The sequence below is a fragment of the Gorilla gorilla genome, chromosome 3 (genome assembly GCF_029281585.2).
Source record: "Gorilla gorilla gorilla isolate KB3781 chromosome 3, NHGRI_mGorGor1-v2.1_pri, whole genome shotgun sequence".
Lineage (NCBI taxonomy): Eukaryota > Metazoa > Chordata > Mammalia > Primates > Hominidae > Gorilla > Gorilla gorilla.
Window position 1 is genome coordinate 86,891,555 of NC_073227.2, and position 22,083 is coordinate 86,913,637.

Here is a 22,083-nt window from a genome sequence, read left to right on the forward strand (position 1 = left end):
ACATATATTATATACTGTACCTATAATGTCAAATTTCACCAAATATATAGTATATACTGTACAGAAAATATCAAATTTCAAGAAACATATCTTATTTATTGAATATAAAATATCAAATGTCACCAAATATACACTATATACTGTACATAAAATATGAAAGTACACCAAATATATATTATATACTGTACATAAAATATAAAATTTCACCAAATATATATTATACACTGTACATAAAATATCAAATGTCACCAAATATATACTATATACTGTACATAAAATATGAAAGTACACCAAATATATATTATATACTGTACATAAAATATAAAATTTCAAAAAATGTATATTGTATACTGTACATAAGATATCAAATTTCAACAAATATATATTATATACTGTATATAAAATGTAAAAAGTCACCAAATATATACTATATACTGTACACAAAATATGAAAGTACACCAAATATATATTATATACTGTACATAAAATATAAAATTTCAAAAAATATATATTATATACTGTACATAAAATATCAACTGTCACCAAATATATACTATATACTGTACATAAAATATGAAATTTCACCAAATATATATTATATACTATACATAAAATATCAAATTTCAACAAATATATATTATATACTGTACATAAAATATCAAATGTCACCAAATATGTACTATATACTGTACATAAAGTATGAAAGTGCACCAAATATATCTTATATACTGTACATAAAATATAAAATTTCACCGAATATATAGTATATACTGTACATAAAATATCAAATTTCAAGAAACATATCTTATTTATTGTATATAAAATATCAAATGTCACCAAATATATACTATATACTGTACATAAAATATGAAAGTACACCAAATATATCTAATATACTGTACATAAAATATAAAATTTCACCAAATGTATATTATATACTGTACATAAAATATCAAATTTCAACAAATATATATTATATACTGTACATAAAATATCAAATTTCAACAAATATATATTATATACTATACATAAAATATCAAATTTCAACAAATATATATTATATACTGTACATAAAATATCAAATGTCACCAAATATATACTCTATACTGTACATAAAATATGAAAGTACACCAAATATATATTATATACTGTACATAAAATATAAAATTTCACCAAATATATATTATATACTGTACATAAAATATCAAATTTCAACAAATATATATTATATATTGAATGTAAAATATCAAATGTCACCAAATATATACTATATACTGTACATAAAATATGAAAGTACACCAAATATATATTATATACTGTACATAAAATATAAAATTTCACCAAATATATATTATTCACTGTACATAAAATATCAAAGGTCACCAAATATATACTATATACTGTACATTAAATATGAAAGTCCACCAAATATATATTAAATACTGTTCATAAAATATAAAATTTCAAAAAATATATATCATATACTGTACATAAAATATCAAATTTCACCAAATATATATTATATACTGTATATAAAATATCAAATTTCACCAAACATATATTATATACTGTACCTATAATGTCAAATTTCACCAAATATATAGTATATACTGTACAGAAAATATCAAATTTCAAGAAACATATCTTATTTATTGAATATAAAATATCAAATGTCACCAAATATACACTATATACTGTACATAAAATATGAAAGTACACCAAATATATATTATATACTGTACATAAAATATAAAATTTCACCAAATATATATTATACACTGTACATAAAATATCAAATGTCACCAAATATATACTATGTACTGTACATAAAATATGAAAGTACACCAAATATATATTATATACTGTACATAAAATATAAAATTTCAAAAAATATATATTATATACTGTACAAAAAATATCAAATTTCAACAAATATATATTATGTACTGTATATCAAATATCAAATGTCGCCAAACATACACTATATACTGTACATTAAATATGAAAGTACACCAAATATATATTATATAGTGTACATAAAATATAAAATTTCACCAAATATATATTATACACTGTACATAAAATCTCAAATGTCACCAAATATATACTATATACTGTACATAAAATATGAAAGTACACCAAATATATATCATATACTGTACATAAAATATAAAATTTCACCAAATATATATTATACACTGTACATAAAATATCAAATGTCATCAAAGATATACTATATACTGTACATAAAATATGAAAGTACACCAAATATATATTATATACTGTACATGAAATATAAAATTTCAAAAAATATATATTATATACTGCATATAAAATATGAAATGTCACCAAATATATACTATATACTGTACATTAAATATGAAAGTACACCAAATATACATTATATACTGTACATAAAATATCAAATTTCACCAAATATAAATTATATACTGTACATAAAATTTCAAATTTCAACAAATATATATTATATATTGAATGTAAAATATCAAATGTCACCAAATATATACTATATACTGTACATAAAATATGAAAGTACACCAAATATATCTTATATACTGTACATAAAATATAAAATTTCACCAAATATATAGTATATACTGTACATAAAATATCAAATTTCAAGAAACATATCTTATTTATTGTATATAAAATATCAAATGTCACCAAATATATACTATATACTGTACATAAAATATGAAAGTACACCAAATATATCTTATATACTGTACATAAAATATAAAATTTCACCAAATATATATTATATACTGTACATAAAATATCAAATTTCAACAAATATATATTATATATTGAATGTAAAATATCAAATGTCACCAAATATATACTATATACTGTACATAAAATATGAAAGTACACCAAATATATATTATATACTGTACATAAAATATAAAATTTCACCAAATATATATTATTCACTGTACATAAAATATCAAAGGTCACCAAATATATACTATATACTGTACATAAAATATGAAAGTCCACCAAATATATATTATATACTGTTCATAAAATATAAAATTTCAAAAAATATATATCATATACTGTACATAAAATATCAAATTTCACCAAATATATATTATATACTGTATATAAAATATCAAATTTCACCAAACATATATTATATACTGTACCTATAATGTCAAATTTCACCAAATATATAGTATATACTGTACAGAAAATATCAAATTTCAAGAAACATATCTTATTTATTGAATATAAAATATCAAATGTCACCAAATATACACTATATACTGTACATAAAATATGAAAGTACACCAAATATATATTATATACTGTACATAAAATATAAAATTTCACCAAATATATATTATACACTGTACATAAAATATCAAATGTCACCAAATATATACTATATACTGTACATAAAATATGAAAGTACACCAAATATATATTATATACTGTACATAAAATATAAAATTTCAAAAAATGTATATTGTATACTGTACATAAGATATCAAATTTCAACAAATATATATTATATACTGTATATAAAATGTAAAAAGTCACCAAATATATACTATATACTGTACACAAAATATGAAAGTACACCAAATATATATTATATACTGTACATAAAATATAAAATTTCAAAAAATATATATTATATACTGTACATAAAATATCAACTGTCACCAAATATATACTATATACTGTACATAAAATATGAAAGTACACCAAATATATATTATATACGGTATATAAAATATGAAATTTCACCAAATATATATTATATACTATACATAAAATATCAAATTTCAACAAATATATATTATATACTGTACATAAAATATCAAATGTCACCAAATATATACTATATACTGTACATAAAATATGAAAGTACACCAAATATATCTTATATACTGTACATAAAATATAAAATTTCACCGAATATATAGTATATACTGTACATAAAATATCAAATTTCAAGAAACATATCTTATTTATTGTATATAAAATATCAAATGTCACCAAATATATACTATATACTGTACATAAAATATGAAAGTACACCAAATTTATCTTATATACTGTACATAAAATATAAAATTTCGCCAAATGTATATTATATACTGTACATAAAATATCAAATTTCAACAAATATATATTATATACTGTATACAAAATATCAAATTTCACCAAATATATATTATATACTGTACATAAAATTTGAAAGTACACCAAATATATATTATATACTGTACATAAAATATAAAATTTCACCAAATATATATTATATACTATACATAAAATATCAAATTTCAACAAATGTATATTATATACTGTACATAAAATATCAAATGACACCAAATATATAGTATATACAGCACATAAAATATGAAAGTACACCAAATGTATATTATATACTGTACATAAAATGTCAAATTTGAACAAATATATATAATATGCTGTATATAAAATACCAAATGTCACCAAATATATACTATATACTGTACATTAAATATGAAAGTACACCAAATATATATTATGTACTGTACATAAAATATAAAATTTCACCAAATATATATTATTCACTGTACATAAAATATCAAATGTCACCAAATATATACTATATATTGTACATAAAATATGAAAGTACACCAAATATGTATTATATACTGTACATAAAATATAAAATTTCAAAAAATATATATTATATACTGTACATAAAATATCAAATTTCAACAAATATATATTATATACTGTATAGAAAATATCAAATTTCACCAAATATATATTATATACTGTACATAAAATATGAAAGTACACCAAATATATATTATATACTGTACATAAAATATAAAATTTCACCAAAAATATATTATATACTATACATAAAATATCAAATTTCAACAAATATGTATTATATACTGTACATAAAATATCAAATGTCACCAAATATATGCTATATACTGTACATAAAATATGAAAGTACACCAAATATATATTATATACTGTACATAAAATATAAAATTTCACCAAATATATATTATATACTGTACATAAAATATCAAATTTCAACAAACATATATTATATACTGTACATAAAATATCAAATTTCAACAAATATATATTATATACTGTATATAAAATGTCAAAAGTCACCAAATATATACTATATACTGTACACAAAATATGAAAGTACACCAAATATATATTATATACTGTACATAAAATATAAAATTTCAAAAAATATATATTATATACTGTACATAAAATATCAACTGTCACCAAATATATACTATATACTGTACATAAAATATGAAAGTACACCAAATATATATTATATACGGTATATAAAATATAAAATTTCACCAAATATATATTATATACTATACATAAAATATCAAATTTCAACAAATATATATTAAATACTGTACATAAAATATCAAATGTCACCAAATATATACTATATACTGTACATAAAATATGAAAGTACACCAAATATATCTTATATACTGTACATAAAATATAAAATTTCACCAAATATACAGTATATACTGTACATAAAATATCAAATTTAAAGAAACATATCTTATTTATTGTATATAAAATATCAAATGTCACCAAATATATACTATATACTGTACATAAAATATGAAAGTACACCAAATATATCTTATATACTGTACATAAAATATAAAATTTCACCAAATGTATATTATATACTGTACATAAAATATCAAATTTCAACAAATATATATTATATACTGTATACAAAATATCAAACTTCACCAAATATATATTATATACTGTACATAAAATTTGAAAGTACACCAAATATATATTATATACTGTACATAAAATATAAAATTTCACCAAATATATATTATATACTATACATAAAATATCAAATTTCAACAAATGTATATTATATACTGTACATAAAATATCAAATGACACCAAATATATACTATATACAGCACATAAAATATGAAAGTACACCAAATGTATATTATATACTGTACATAAAATGTCAAATTTGAACAAATATATATAATATGCTGTATATAAAATATCAAATGTCACCAAATATATACTATATACTGTACATTAAATATGAAAGTACACCAAATATATATTATGTACTGTACATAAAATATAAAATTTCACCAAATGTATATTATTCACTGTACATAAAATATCAAATGTCACCAAATATATACTATATATTGTACATAAAATATGAAAGTACACCAAATATGTATTATATACTGTACATAAAATATAAAATTTCAAAAAATATATATTATATACTGTACATAAAATATCAAATTTCAACAAATATATATTATATACTGTATAGAAAATATCAAATTTCACCAAATATATATTATATACTGTACATAAAATATGAAAGTACACCAAATATATATTATATACTGTACATAAAATATAAAATTTCACCAAAAATATATTATATACTATACATAAAATATCAAATTTCAACAAATATGTATTATATACTGTACATAAAATACCAAAGGTCACCAAATATATGCTATATACTGTACATAAAATATGAAAGTACACCAAATATATATTATATACTGTACATAAAATATAAAATTTCACCAAATATATATTATATACTGTACATAAAACATCAAATTTCAACAAACATATATTATATACTGTACATAAAATATCAAATTTCAACAAATATATATTATATACTGTATATAAAATGTCAAAAGTCACCAAATATATACTATATACTGTACACAAAATATGAAAGTACACCAAATATATATTATATACGGTACATAAAATATAAAATTTCAAAAAATATATATTATATACTGTACATAAAATATCAACTGTCACCAAATAAATACTTTATACTGTACATAAAATATGAAAGTACACCAAATATATATTATATACGGTATATAAAATATAAAATTTCAGAAAATATATATTATATACTATACATAAAATATCAAATTTCAACAAATATATATTATATACTGTACATAAAATATCAAATGTCACCAAATATATACTATATACTGTACATAAAATATGAAAGTACACCAAATATATCTTATATACTGTACATAAAATATAAAATTTCACCAAATATACAGTATATACTGTACATAAAATATCAAATTTAAAGAAACATATCTTATTTATTGTATATAAAATATCAAATGTCACCAAATATATACTATATACTGTACATAAAATATGAAAGTACACCAAATATATATTATATACTGTACATAAAATATAAAATATCACCAAATATATATTATACACTGTACATAAAATATCAAATGTCACCAAATATATACTATATACTGTACATAAAATATGAAAGTACACCAAATATATATTATATACTGTACATAAAATATAAAATTTCACCAAATATATATTATACACAGTACATAAAATATCAAATGTCACCAAATATATACTACATACTGTAAATAAAATATGAAAGTACACCAAATATATATTATATACTGTACATAAAATATCAAATTTCAACAAATATATATTATACTGTACATAAAATATCAAATTTCACCAAATATATATTATATACTGTATATAAAATATCAAATTTCACCAAATATATATTATATACTGTACCTATAATATCAAATTTCACCAAACATATAGTATATACTGTACATAAAATATCAAATTTCAAGAATAATATCTTATTTATTGTATATAAAATATCAAATGTCACCAAATATATACTATATACTGTACATAAAATATGAAAGTACAGCAAATATATCTTATATACTGTACATAAAACATAAAATTTCACCAAATATATATTATATACTGTACATAAAATATCAAATGTCACCAAATATATACTATATACTGTACATAAAATATGAAACTACACCAAACATATATTATATACTGTACATAAAATATAAAATTTCAAAAAATATATATTATATAATGTACATAAAATATCAAATTTTAACAAATATATATTATATACTGTATATAAAATATCAAATGTCACCAAATATATACTATTTACTGTACATAAAATATGAAAGTCCACCAAATATATCTTATATAATGTACATAAAATATAAAATTTCACCAAATATATATTATATACTGTACATAAAATATCAAATTTCACCAAATATATATTATATACTGTATATAAAATGTCAAATGTCACCAAATATATACTATATACTGTACATAAAATATGAAAGTACACCAAATATATATTATATACTGTACATAAAATATCAAATTTCAACAAACATATATTATATACTGTACATAAAATATCAAATTTCAACAAATATATATTATATACTGTATATAAAATATCAAATTTCACCAAACATATATTATATACTGTACCTATAATGTCAAATTTCACCAAATATATAGTATATACTGTACAGAAAATATCAAATTTCAAGAAACATATCTTATTTATTGAATATAAAATATCAAATGTCACCAAATATACACTATATACTGTACATAAAATATGAAAATACACCAAATATATATTATATACTGTACATAAAATATAAAATTTCACCAAATATATATTATACACTGTACATAAAATATCAAATGTCACCAAATATATACTATATACTGTACATAAAATATGAAAGTACACCAAATATATATTATATACTGTACATAAAATATAAAATTTCAAAAAATGTATATTGTATACTGTACATAAGATATCAAATTTCAACAAATATATATTATATACTGTATATAAAATGTAAAAAGTCACCAAATATATACTATATACTGTACACAAAATATGAAAGTACACCAAATATATATTATATACTGTACATAAAATATAAAATTTCAAAAAATATATATTATATACTGTACATAAAATATCAACTGTCACCAAATATATACTATATACTGTACATAAAATATGAAAGTACACCAAATATATATTATATACGGTATATAAAATATGAAATTTCACCAAATATATATTATATACTATACATAAAATATCAAATTTCAACAAATATATATTATATACTGTACATAAAATATCAAATGTCACCAAATATATACTATATACTGTACATAAAATATGAAAGTACACCAAATATATCTTATATACTGTACATAAAATATAAAATTTCACCGAATATATAGTATATACTGTACATAAAATATCAAATTTCAAGAAACATATCTTATTTATTGTATATAAAATATCAAATGTCACCAAATATATACTATATACTGTACATAAAATATGAAAGTACACCAAATATATCTTATATACTGTACATAAAATATAAAATTTCACCAAATGTATATTATATACTGTACATAAAATATCAAATTTCAACAAATATATATTATATACTGTATACAAAATATCAAATTTCACCAAATATATATTATATACTGTACATAAAATTTGAAAGTACACCAAATATATATTATATACTGTACATAAAATATAAAATTTCACCAAATATATATTATATACTATACATACAATATCAAATTTCAACAAATGTATATTATATACTGTACATAAAATATCAAATGACACCAAATATATACTATATACAGCACATAAAATATGAAAGTACACCAAATGTATATTATATACTGTACATAAAATGTCAAATTTGAACAAATATATATAATATGCTGTATATAAAATATCAAATGTCACCAAATATATACTATATACTGTACATTAAATATGAAAGTACACCAAATATATATTATGTACTGTATATAAAATGTCAAAAGTCACCAAATATATACTATATACTGTACACAAAATATGAAAGTACACCAAATATATATTATATACTGTGCATAAAATATAAAATTTCAAAAAATATATGTTATATACTGTACATAAAATATCAACTGTCACCAAATATATACTATATACTGTACATAAAATATGAAAGTACACCTAATATATATTATATACGGTATATAAAATATAAAATTTCACCAAATATATATTATATACTATACATAAAATATCAAATTTCAACAAATATATATTATATAATGTACATAAAATATCAAATGTCACCAAATACATACTATATACTGTACATAAAATATGAAAGTACACCAAATATATCTTATATACTGTACATAAAATATAAAATTTCACCAAATATACAGTATATACTGTACATAAAATATCAAATTTAAAGAAACATATCTTATTTATTGTATATAAAATATCAAATGTCACCAAATATATACTATATACTGTACATAAAATATGAAAGTACACCAAATATATATTATATACTGTACATAAAATATAAAATATCACCAAATATATATTATACACTGTACATAAAATATCAAATGTCACCAAATATATACTATATACTGTACATAAAATATGAAAGTACACCAAATATATATTATATACTGTACATAAAATATAAAATTTCACCAAATATATATTATACACAGTACATAAAATATCAAATGTCACCAAATATATACTACATACTGTAAATAAAATATGAAAGTACACCAAATATATATTATATACTGTACATAAAATATCAAATTTCAACAAATATATATTATACTGTACATAAAATATCAAATTTCACCAAATATATATTATATACTGTATATAAAATATCAAATTTCACCAAATATATATTATATACTGTACCTATAATATCAAATTTCACCAAACATATAGTATATACTGTACATAAAATATCAAATTTCAAGAATAATATCTTATTTATTGTATATAAAATATCAAATGTCACCAAATATATACTATATACTGTACATAAAATATGAAAGTACACCAAGTATATATTATATACTGTACATAAAATATGAAATTTCACCAAATATATATTATACACTGTACATAAAATATCAAATGTCACCAAATATATACTATATACTGTACATAAAATATGAAAGTCCGCCAAATATATATTATATACAGTACATAAAATATAAAATTTCAAAAAATATATATTATATTCTGTACATAAAATATCAAATTTCACCAAATATATATTATATACTGTATATAAAATATCAAATTTCACCAAACATATATTATATACTGTACCTATAGTGTCAAATTTCACCAAATATATACTATATACTGTACATAAAATATCAAATTTCAAGAAACATATCTTATTTATTGTATATAAAATATCAAATGTCACCAAATATACACTATATACTGTACATAAAATATGACAGTACACCAAATATATATTATATACTGTACATAAAATATAAAATTTCACCAAATATATATTATACGCTGTACATAAAATATCAAATGTCACCAAATATATACTATATACTGTAAATAAAATATGAAAGTACACCAAATATATATTATATACTGTACATAAAATATCAAATTTCAACAAATGTATATTATATACTGTACATAAAATACCAAATTTCACCAAATATATAGTATATACTGTATATAAAATATGAAATTTCACCTAATATATATTATATACTGTACCTATAATATCAAATTTCACCAAACATATAGTATATACTGTACATAAAATATCAAATTTCAAGAATAATATCTTATTTATTGTATATAAAATATCAAACGTCACCAAATATATACTATATACTGTACATAAAATATGAAAGTACACCAAATATATATTATATACTGTACATAAAATATAAAATTTCAAAAAATATATATTATAAACTGTACATAAAATATCAAATTTCACCAAATATATATTATATACTGTATATAAAATATCAAATTTCACCAAACATATATTATATACTGTACCTATAATGTCAAATTTCACCAAATATATAGTATATACTGTACATAAAATATCAAATTTCAAGAAACATATCTTATTTATTGTATATAAAATATCAAATGTCACCAAATATACACTATATACTGTACATAAAATATGAAAGTACACCAAATATATATTATATACTGTACATAAAATATAAAATTTCACCAAATATATATTATACACTGTACATAAAATATCAAATGTCACCAAATATATACTATATACTGTAAATAAAATATGAAAGTACACCAAATATATATTATATACTGTACATAAAATATCAAATGTCACCAAATATATACTATATACTGTACATAAAATATGAAAGTACACCAAATATATACTATATACTGTACTTAAAATTTAAAATTTCACCAAATATATATTATACACTGTACATAAAATATCAAATGTCACCAAATATATACTATATACTGTACATAAAATATGAAATTACACCAAATATATATTACATACTATACATAAAATATAAAATTTCAAAAAATATATATTATATACTGTACATAAAATATCAAATTTCAACAAATATATATTATATACTGTATATAAAATATCAAATGTCACCAAATATATACTATATACTGTACATAAAATATGAAAGTACACCAAATATATATTATATACTGTACATAAAATATAAAATTTCACCAAATATATATTATACACTGTACATAAAATATCAAATGTCACCAAATACATACTATATACTGTACATAAAATATGAAAGTAAACCAAATATACATTATATAGTGTACATAAAATATAAAATTTCAAAAAACATATATTATATACTGTACATAAAATATCGAATTTCACCAAATATATATTATATACTGTATATAAAATATCAAATTTTACCAAACATATATTATATACTGTACCTATAATATCAAATTTCACCAAATATATAGTATATACTGTACATAAAATATCAAATTTCAAGAAACATATGTTATTTATTGTATATAAAATATCAAATGTCACAAAATATATACTATAAACTGTACACAAAATATGAAGGTACACCAAATATATATTATATACTATACATAAAGTATAAAATTTCAAAAAATATATATTATATACCGTACATAAAATATCAAATGTCACCAAATATATACTATATACTGTACATAAAATCTGAAAGTACACCAAATATATCTTATATACTGTACATAAAATATAAAATTTCACCAAATATATATTATATACTGTACATAAAATATCAAATTTCAACAAATATATATTATATATTGTATATAAAATATCAAATGTCACCAAATATATACTATATACTGTATATTAAATATGAAAGTACACCAAATATATATTATACACTGTACATAAAATATAAAATTTCACCAAATATATATTATACACTGTACATAAAATATCAAATGTCACCAAATATATACTATATACTGTACATAAAATATGAAAGTCCACCAAATATATATTATATACTGTACATAAAATATAAAATTTCAAAAAATATATATTATATACTGTACATAAAATATCAAGTTTCACCAAATATATATTATATACTGTATATAAAATATCAAATTTCACCAAACATATATTATATACTGTACCTATAATGTCAAATTTCACCAAATATATAGAATATACTGTACATAAAATATCAAATTTCAAGAAACATATCTTATTTATTGTATACAAAATATCAAATGTCACCAAATATACACTATATACTGTACATAAAATATGAAAGTACACCAAATATATATTATATACTGTACATAAAATATAAAATTTAACCAAATATATATTATACACTGTACATAAAATATCAAATGTCACCAAATATATACTATATACTGTAAATAAAATATGAAAGTAAACCAAATATACATTATATACTGTACATAAAATATCAAATTTCACCAAATATATATTATATACTGTATATAAAATATCAAATTTTCCAAACATATATTATATACTGTACCTATAATGTCAAATTTCACCAAATATATAGTATATACTGTACATAAAATATCAAATTTCAAGAAACATATCTTATTTATTGTATATAAAATATCAATTGTCACCAAATATATACTATATACTGTACACAAAATATGAAGGTACACCAAATATATATTATATACTGTACATAAAGTATAAAATTTCAAAAAATACATATTATATACTGTACATAAAATATCAAATGTCACCAAATATATACTATATACTGTACATAAAATCTGAAAGTACACCAAATATATCTTATATACTGTACATAAAATATAAAATTTCACCAAATATATATTATATACTGTACATAAAATATCAAATTTCAACAAATATATATTATATATTGTATATAAAATATCAAATGTCACCAAATATATACTATATACTGTATATTAAATATGAAAGTACACCAAATATATATTATATACTGTACATAATATATAAAATTTCAACAAATATATATTATACACTGTACATAAAATATCAAATGTCACCAAATATATACTATATACTGTACATAAAGTATGAAAGTCCACCAAATATATATTATATACTGTACATAAAATATAAAATTTCAAAAAATATATATTATATACTGTACATAAAATATCAAGTTTCACCAAATATATATTATATACTGTATATAAAATATCAAATTTCACCAAACATATATTATATACTGTACCTATAATGTCAAATATCACCAAATATATAGAATATACTGTACATAAAATATCAAATTTCAAGAAACATATCTTATTTATTGTATATAAAATATCAAATGTCACCAAATATACACTATATACTGTACATAAAATATGAAAGTACACCAAATATATATTATATACTGTACATAAAATATAAAATTTCACCAAATATATATTATACACTGTACATAAAATATCAAATGTCACCAAATATATACTATATACTGTACATAAAATATGAAAGTACAACAAATATATAATATATACTGTACATAAAATATAAAATTTCACCAAATATATATTATACACTGTACATAAAATATCAAATGTCACCAAATATATACTATATACAGTAAATAAAATATGAAAGTACACCAAATATATATTATATACTGTACATAAAATATCAAATGTCACCAAATATATACTATATACTGTACATAAAATATGAAAGTACACCAAATATATACTATATACTGTACTTAAAATTTAAAATTTCACCAAATATATATTATACACTGTACATAAAATATCAAATGTCACCAAATATATACTATATACTGTACATTAAATATGAAAGTACACCAAATATATATTACATACTATACATAAAATATAAAATTTCAAAAAATATATATTATATACTGTACATAAAATATCAAATTTCAACAAATATATATTATATACTGTATATAAAATATCAAATGTCACCAAATATATACTATATACTGTACATAAAATATGAAAGTACACCAAATATATATTATATACTGTACATAAAATATAAAATTTCACCTAATATATATTATACACTGTACATAAAATATCAAATGTCACCAAATACATACTATATACTGTACATAAAATATGAAAGTAAACCAAATATACATTATATAGTGTACATAAAATATAAAATTTCAAAAAACATATATACTGTACATAAAATATCGAATTTCACCAAATATATATTATATACTGTATATAAAATATCAAATTTTACCAAACATATATTATATACTGTACCTATAATGTCAAATTTCACCAAATATATAGTATATACTGTACATAAAATATCAAATTTCAAGAAACATATGTTATTTATTGTATATAAAATATCAAATGTCACAAAATATATACTATATACTGTACACAAAATATGAAGGTACACCAAATATATATTATATACTGTACATAAAGTATAAAATTTCAAAAAATATATATTATATACTGTACATAAAATATCAAATGTCACCAAATATATACTATATACTGTACATGAAATATGAAAGTACACCAAATATATCTTATATACTGTACATAAAATATAAAATTTCACCAAATATATATTATATACTGTACATAAAATATCAAATTTCAACAAATATATATTATATATTGTATATAAAATATCAAATGTCACCAAATATATACTATATACTGTATATTAAATATGAAAGTACACCAAATATATATTATATACTGTACATAAAATATAAAATTTCACCAAATATATATTATACACTGTACATAAAATATCAAATGTCACCAAATATATACTATATACTGTACATAAAATATGAAAGTCCACCAAATATATATTATATACTGTACATAAAATATAAAATTTCCAAAAATATATATTATATACTGTATATAAAATATCAAGTTTCACCAAATATATATTATATACTGTATATAAAATATCAAATTTCACCAAACATATATTATATACTGTACCTATAATGTCAAATTTCACCAAATATATAGAATATACTGTACATAAAATATCAAATTTCAAGAAACATATCTTATTTATTGTATACAAAATATCAAATGTCACCAAATATACACTATATACTGTACATAAAATATGAAAGTACACCAAATATATATTATATACTGTACATAAAATATAAAATTTAACCAAATATATATTATACACTGTACATAAAATATCAAATGTCACCAAATATATACTATATACTGTAAATAAAATATGAAAGTAAACCAAATATACATTATATACTGTACATAAAATATAAAATTTCAAAAAATATATATTATATACGGTACATAAAATATCAAATTTCACCAAATATATATTATATACTGTATATAAAATATCAAATTTTCCAAACATATATTATATACTGTACCTATAATGTCAAATTTCACCAAATATATAGTATATACTGTACATAAAATATCAAATTTCAAGAAACATATCTTATTTATTGTATATAAAATATCAATTGTCACCAAATATATACTATATACTGTACACAAAATATGAAGGTACACCAAATATATATTATATACTGTACATAAAGTATAAAATTTCAAAAAATATATATTATATACTGTACATAAAATATCAAATGTCACCAAATATATACTATATACTGTACATAAAATCTGAAAGTACACCAAATATATCTTATATACTGTACATAAAATATAAAATTTCACCAAATATATATTATATACTGTACATAAAATATCAAATTTCAACAAATATATATTATATATTGTATATAAAATATCAAATGTCACCAAATATATACTATATACTGTATATTAAATATGAAAGTACACCAAATATATATAATATACTGTACATTATATATAAAATTTCACCAAATATATATTATACACTGTACATAAAATATCAAACGTCACCAAATATATACTATATACTGTACATAAAATATGAAAGTCCACCAAATATATATTATATACTGTACATAAAATATAAAATTTCAAAAAATATATATTATATACTGTACATAAAATATCAAGTTTCACCAAATATATATTATATACTGTATATAAAATATCAAATTTCACCAAACATATATTATATACTGTACCTATAATGTCAAATTTCACCAAATATATAGAATATACTGTACATAAAATATCAAATTTCAAGAAACATATCTTATTTATTGTATATAAAATATCAAATGTCACCAAATATACACTATATACTGTACATAAAATATGAAAGTACACCAAATATATATTATATACTGTACATAAAATATAAAATTTCAAAAAATATATATTATATACTGTACATAAAATATCAAATTTCAACAAATATATATTATATACTGTATATAAAATGTCAAATGTCACCAAATATATACTATATACTGTACATAAAATATGAAAGTTCACCAAATATATATTATATACTGTACATAAAATATAAAATTTCAAAAAATATATATTATATACTGTACATAAAATATCAAATGTCACCAAATATATACTATATACTGTACATAAAATACGAAAGTACACCAAATATATATTATATACGGTATATAAAATATAAAATTTCACCAAATATATATTATATACTATACATAAAATATCAAATTTCAACAAATATATATTATATACTGTACATAAAATATCAAATGTCACCAAATATATACTATATACTGTACATAAAATATGAAAGTACACCAAATATATCTTATATACTGTACATAAAATATAAAATTTCACCAAATATATAGTATATACCGTACATAAAATATCAAATTTCAAGAAACATATCTTATTTATTGTATATAAAATATCAAATGTCTCCAAATATATACTATATACTGTACATAAAATATGAAAGTACACCAAATATATATTATATACTGTACATAAAAAATAAAATTTCACCAAATATATATTATACACTGTACATAAAATATCAAATGTCACCAAATATATACTATATACTGTACATAAAATATGAAAGTACACCAAATATATATTATATACCCTACATAAAATATAAAATTTCCCCAAATATATATTATACACTGTACATAAAATATCAAATGTCACCAAATATATACTATATAATGTAAATAAAATATGAAAGTACACCAAATATATATTATATACTGTACATAAAATATCAAATTTCAACAAATATATATTATATACTGTACATAAAATATCAAATTTCACCAAATATATATTATATACTGTATATAAAATATCAAATTTCACCAAATATATATTATATACTGTACCTATAATATGAAATTTAACCAAACATATAGTATATACTGTACATAAAATACCAAATTTCAAGAATAATATCTTATTTATTGTATATAAAATATCAAACGTCACCAAATATATACTATATACTGTACACAAAATATGAAAGTACACCACATATATATTATATACTGTACATAAAATATAAAATTTCACCAATTATATTACATACACTATACATAAAATATCAAATGTCACCAAATATATACTATATTCTGTACATAAAATATGAAAGTAGACCAAATATATATTATATACTGTACATAAAATATAAAATTTCAAAAAATATTTGTCATATATATTACATAAAATGTCAAATTTTAACAAATATATATTATATACTGTATATAAAATATCAAATGTCACCAAATATATACTATATACTGTACATAAAATATGAAAGTACACCAAATATATCTTATATACTGTACATAAAATATAAAATTTCAACAAATATATATTATATACTCTACATAAAATATCAAATTTCAACAAATATATATTATATATTGTATATAAAATATCAAATGTCACCAAATATATACTATATACTGTATATTAAATATGAAAGTACACCAAATATATATTATATACTGTACATAAAATATAAAATTTCACCAAATATATATTATACACTGTACATAAAATATCAAATGTCACCAAATATATACTATGTACTGTACATAAAATATGAAAGTCCACCAAATATATATTATATACTGAATATAAAATTTCAAAAAATATATATTATATACTGTACATAAAATATCAAATTTCACCAAATATATATTATATACTGTATATAAAATATCAAATTTCACCAAACATATACTATATACTGTACATAAAATGTGAAAGTACACCAAATATATATTATATACTGTACATAAAATATAAAATTTCACCAAATATATATTATACACTGTACATAAAATATCAAATTTCAAGAAACATATCTTATTTATTGTATATAAAATATCAAATGTCACCAAATATACACTATATACTGTACATAAAATATGAAAGTACACCAAATATATATTATATACTGTACATAAAATATAAAATTTCACCAAATATATATTATACACTGTACATAAAATATCAAATGTCACCAAATATATACTATATACTGTACATAAAATGTGAAAGTACACCAAATATATATTATATACTGTACATAAAATATAAAATTTCAAAAAATATATATTATATACTGTACATAAAATATCAAATTTCAACAAATATATATTATATACTGTATATAAAATGTCAAATGTCACCAAATATATACTATATACTGTACACAAAATATGAAAGCACACCAAATATATATTATATACTGTACATAAAATATAAAATTTCAAAAAATATATATTTTATACTGTACATAAAATATCAAATATCACCAAATATATACTATATACTGTACATAAAATATGAAAGTACACTAAATATATATTATATACGGTATATAAAATATAAAATTTCACCAAATATATATTATATAATATACATAAAATATCAAATTTCAACAAATATATATTATATACTGTACATAAAATATCAAATGTCACCAAATATATACTATATACTGTACATAAAATATGAAAGTACACCAAATATATCTTATATACTGTACATACAATATAAAATTTCACCAAATATATAGTATATACTGTACATAAAATATCAAATTTCAAGAAACATATCTTATTTATTGTATATAAAATATCAAATATCACCAAATATATACTATATACTGTACATAAAATATGAAAGTACACCAAATATATATTATATACTGTACATAAAATATAAAATTTCACCAAATATATATTATACACTGTACATAAAATATCAAATGTCACCAAATATATACTATATACTGTACATAAAATATGAAAGTACACCAAATATATATTATATACTGTACATAAAATATAAAATTTCACCAAATATATATTATACACTGTACATAAAATATCAAATGTCACCAAATATATACTATATACTGTACATAAAATATGAAAGTACACCAAATATATATTATATACTGTACACAAAATATCAAATATCACCAAATATATATTATATACTGTACAAAAAATATCAAATTTCACCAAATATATATTATATACTGTATATAAAATATCAAATTTCACCAGATATATATTATATACTGTACTATAATATCAAATTTCACCAAACATATAGTATATACTGTACATAAAATATCAAATTTCAAGAATAATATCTTATTTATTGTATATAAAATATCAAATGTCACCAAATATATACTATATACTGTACATAAAATATGAAAGTACACCACATATATATTATATACTGTACATAAAATATAAACTTTCACCAAATATATATTATAAACTGTGCATAAAATATCAAATGTCACCAAATATATACTATATACTGTACATAAAATATGAAAGTACACCACATATATCTTATATACTGTTCATAAAATATAAAATTTCACCAAATATATAGTATATACTGTACATAAAATATCAAATTTCAAGAAACATATCTTTTATTGTATATAAAATATCAAATGTCACCAAATATATACTATATACTGTACATAAAATATGAAAGTACACCAAATATATATTATATACTGTACATAAAATATAAAATTTCAACAAATATATATTATACACTGTACATAAAATATCAAATGTCACCAAATATATACTATATACTGTACATAAAATATGAAAGTCCACCAAATATATATTATATACTGTACATAAAATATAAAATTTCAAAAAATATATATTATATACTGTACATAAAATATCAAATTTCACCAAGTATATATTATATACTGTATATAAAATATCAAATTTCACCAAACATATATTATATACTGTACCTATAATGTCAAATTTCACCAAATATATAGTATATACTGTACAGAAAATATCAAATTTCAAGAAACATATCTTATTTATTGTATATAAAATATCAAATGTCACCAAATATACACTATATACTGTACATAAAATATGAAAGTACACCAAATATATATTATATACTGTACATAAAATATAAAATTTCACCAAATATATATTATACACTGTACATAAAATATCAAATGTCACCAAATATATACTATATACTGTACATAAAATATGAAAGTACACCAAATATATATTATATACTGTACATAAAATATAAAATTTCACCAAATATATATTATATACTGTACATAAAATATCAAATGTCACCAAATATATACTATATACTGTACATAAAATATGAAAGTACACCAAATATATATTATATACTGTACATAAAATATCAAATTTCAACAAATATATATTATATACTGTACATAAAATATCAAATTTCACCAAATATATATTATA